We start from the raw sequence: 3,917 nt of genomic DNA, 5'->3' as shown, positions 1-3,917 counted from the left end.
CCATGTGCTCCCCAGCGCTAAGTTTAGCGTGTGGGTTCAGATTCAGGGACGATGGATTCTCGGTGGGAGAGTCTCAGACCTGAAGCTATTCGGGCCAACTCGGCTGTTTTCAGTTGATTTGCATCGTGCAGGTACAGAACTTCGGAATAGTACCGTGGCCGCACCCATTTCTGCTTGTCGCGGTGGCGAGGGTACATGTAATGGGTACATGTACTGTACACGTACTTGGCTTATTATACCGTACATACATGTACAAGCATGCTCGTCACGCTTGCAGCAACGACAGCAGGTAAGCAGCAGAAATAGGTAAATGATCAAGTCTGGTGCGTGGTCTTTGTTGCTAACTGGAAATATTTTTAGCACACCACACTGTGCCTCTTCATTTGATATTATTTGCATAAGACTGTACCAAGCACAGTACATGTACCGGTACTACCCAAGTTGGGGCCTTTAAATGTAGTCGAGCCGGTATATCGGTGTGGAACAACAGCTAAATTTGTAGTCTACGCTTGCAGACGGACACAAGTCTTAAGGCGGTTGTTGCAAGAGATCTATGTGCAAACGTTAACGAGGAGAAATAAGTCGTATTGCCGGAGCAATTTGCGCTGGCTAGGACTGGCGGCAGCTTGCGCAGCTAGTGCTCGGAGCTCGCGTCAACGGATGGCCTGGGATGAGGTCGCACGTGGAAGCACCTTGTAACGGGGTACGTAGCCCTTACTGTACCCCTAGTTACATGAAGTGTGACACGTCATACTCCGGGATATTTGGTACAAGGTACCAAGGTTGTCTAAAGCCAACCATTGGCTGGTGACATTGCATTTCTATAGGTGACTTATAGTTTGTTATAAGCCCAAGCTTTATCTACCTATAAATATTCTCAGTTTACGTTCTACCTTAAATAGGTCACTTCGCTCTCTTTTGATAAAGAGAGGACATGTGAACTGCCGTTCACTGAGAGATTGTATACTCTCAGGAAGCTAACTTCCTCAAGCGCAAGGTGCTGTGTGACCCCGTCACATTGAGATTCGAGATGCCCCTACCGATGGCAACGAGGCTTAGCAAATACATAGAACCCAGAGCAACATATTGCGGACAGTGCCCGTAAAGACTTCGCTGCACTCCATTCCCAGCTATTTAGCCTGCAACGCTAAGTTGCTGTCATGTTGAGCGAGGGCCTCCGCTCGCGTACCGAAAGCCAGCGAAACCATCAAAAGAAATTGGCTGTCTACCGGCGTATTGCTCTATAGCCTGTTGCAAGGAGAGTGTCGCTCAATACGATCGTCGCCACCGAAGCATGCACAGATGACAGTGCTGCGCACGAAGCTCACCACGCGGTACTGTCGAAAAGACCGAAGGATCTGTACGAGTGGGGGGGGGGGTACGAGTTCGGCTTAAACGGCTTAAAGCCAGCGAAAGCGTTTACCGGTACCGAGTGAGGAGCCAACAAGTTTGCCTACTCAGGGTGCAAATTTTTCTGGGACGTAGTCTCTGGATTCGTTCGCGCAGGATTCACTAGTGATGTTGTTATCGACAAAGTATACGCAGCATACAGGCGACAGCTTCCTGTGACAAAAGTTTAGCTGCTCTTCGCCGAGACAAGCAACAAGGTGGTCATTTGTCATATCGATGGTAGCTCTTAGTGAGTCAGATTCAGTAAGAAGGCATTTCCTCCAATCACATCGTGGTTGCACTCTCTGTTGCACGTTTGGCGGGTATTTATGAAGATTAAGGAATGGGTGTCATCAGGCTTCAAATCTCCAAAGGTGGAGGACTTCGCGTGAATTTATCACCCTCCTAAACCAAAACCCAGACCTTCCTGGGCATTAGCCATTGGCTGAGCGAGGTTTAGTCATGCCACTCATATTATGAGTGGCTCCGAGACGGCGAGTGAAAGAATGGGGCCAAGAGCCCAGCGTATGCCATGAAAACCGTACCAGCTTCGCTTTGAAGGCAGATTCTCTCCAACGGAGAAGGGGTACACTGCCGGCTAGTCTCCTATAAATATACTCGATTTACATACCTTAAATAGGTCACTTCGCTCCCTTTCGATAAAAGGGGGCCTGTGAACTGCCGTTCACTGAGCGTTTGCATACTCTCGGAAGCTAACTTCCTCTAGCGCAAGGTGCTGTGTGACCCCGTCACAGCCAGAGGTTTTGCACTAAGACTTGCACCTTTGAGAACCCTAATAATTTTGTGGCCTTTTTTCAACTTTTGTAATTTTGGCATTCATAGGCTGAGTCAGAAAGATAGCTGCGGTCCGCAAGCTGGGCCCCAAATGTATTGAAAAGGCCGAGTGTAGCCATACAAAAAGGTAGAAAAAAGCAGCCAATTTTTTTACAATACTGCTGGTACTGTAGTAAGTCTGAATGAGGTCCCATCGGGTTTCGACAGGGACTAATCACGACTAGTATGCTTAAATAAATATTCGATCAAGGATAAGAGCACATCGATGATCACATGCGACGCCAAGAACCTGCAGCTCTTCCTGGTGAAGAAGAAGAAAGGCGCTGGGGTAAGGCTAACGGAGAACGACTTTACCTCCGCTTATTAATATGCTTAAGTTCAGCGGGTAATCTTGCCTGATATCAGGTCCAATTGAGATGCATACCGAAGTACACAACATTTCCCAAATGGATCGACCCTCGGCAGCCGAAGCCGCCACTCTACTTCGCAACAGCAAAGCCGATTCAAATGCCAAGCTAAAGAGCCATGGTTCACCAGTCCATCACGCCACAGCAGGAAAATCACCCAATAAGCGCATTGTTCAGCCGAAGCCAACCATACCACGAATCGAGCATTTCTCCATTAACGCCGCAGCAGACAAACCGGTCGCCAACTCGCTACCATAGCAGCGTCCACAACCAGCAATGCCACCACTTTTGGAGCAAAGAGAAGTACAGTTTAGTACATTTAAAAGGACTCGCAGTCGGTCCGAAAACCAACCGCAAGACACTTCACATCTGGCATCTCCTCCACCGACTACACGGAAGGAAGAAAGCCAAGTTTGTTCACAGGCATTTGATACAGGCATACTTCCAGGACTAACCCGGAAGTGCAATATGCGTTCAAAATTTCGATGACTCACTGAATCCTGCAATTCGCATTACGTATCGCAGTTCGCAGCGTTCTTCATCGATGTGCGAGCCTAGACATCCACTGCTGAAAGTTGCTATCTAGTTAAAAGCAGAGACTTTCGTCCCCACAGTATAATCAGTATTAAGTAAAGGGTTTAAAATAAAAAAGCTACTAGCTCAGACCGAAGTCCAAACGCTCGCCTTTTGATAGGGCTCGCCCAGCAGTAGCCGCCAGCAATAAAGCCAGCAGCCGCCGCCAAGTAAGACCCCCAACTATTGGGTTGAAACGGTTCACGTGGAAAGTTTTTAGGTGTGGTAATGATCCTTCCGCAGGTTCACCTACGGAAACCTTGTTACGACTTCACCTTCCTCTAAATGGCGAGGTTTAAAAAAGTTCCCATCAATCCACTCGCAATAAAGCAAACAGACTCACGGTCCCAATTTTTCACCGAGTCATTCAATCGGTAGGTGCGACGGGCGGTGTGTACAAAGGGCAGGGACGTAATCAATGCAAGCTGATGACTTGCGTTTACTAGGAATTCCTCGTTCAAGACTGAAAATTGCAACAGTCTATCCCTAGCACGATGCGCATTCACAAGATTACCCAGACCTATCGATCAAGGTTGTATACTCGTTGAACGCATCAGTGTAGCGCGCGTGCGGCCCAGAACATCTAAGGGCATCACAGACCTGTTATTGCCTCCAACTTCCTTTGGTTTGATTACCCAAAAGTCCCTCTAAGAAGTCCACAAACCTACCAAAAATGGTAAGCGGAACTATTTAGCACGCGGAGGTCTCGTTCGTTAACGGAATTAACCAGACAAATCACTCCACCAACTAAGA

General features: G+C 47.9%; 3 non-coding genes across 3 annotated transcripts; all 3 read right to left on the bottom strand.

Moving 5' to 3' along the window:
* Positions 1-2,532: 2,532 nt before the first annotated feature.
* On the bottom strand, positions 2,533-2,707 carry PITG_33061 (the record flags this gene model as incomplete). The annotated part of the gene is made up of 1 exon (XR_009934455.1): positions 2,533-2,707. It is a non-coding gene; the product is annotated as a 28S ribosomal RNA (ribosomal RNA).
* Positions 2,708-3,019: 312 nt separating this feature from the next.
* Positions 3,020-3,168, bottom strand: PITG_33060. The gene has a single exon (XR_009934454.1). It is a non-coding gene; the product is annotated as a 5.8S ribosomal RNA (ribosomal RNA).
* Positions 3,169-3,390: 222 nt separating this feature from the next.
* PITG_33059 lies at positions 3,391-3,917 on the bottom strand (the record flags this gene model as incomplete). The annotated part of the gene is made up of 1 exon (XR_009934453.1): positions 3,391-3,917. It is a non-coding gene; the product is annotated as an 18S ribosomal RNA (ribosomal RNA).

The sequence above is a fragment of the Phytophthora infestans genome, genomic scaffold (genome assembly GCF_000142945.1).
Source record: "Phytophthora infestans T30-4 supercont1.48 genomic scaffold, whole genome shotgun sequence".
NCBI classification, from domain to species: Eukaryota; Oomycota; class Peronosporomycetes; order Peronosporales; family Peronosporaceae; genus Phytophthora; species Phytophthora infestans.
The sequence above is the reverse complement of the archived record's forward strand: the minus strand, read 5'-3'. Positions and strand labels throughout refer to the sequence as shown.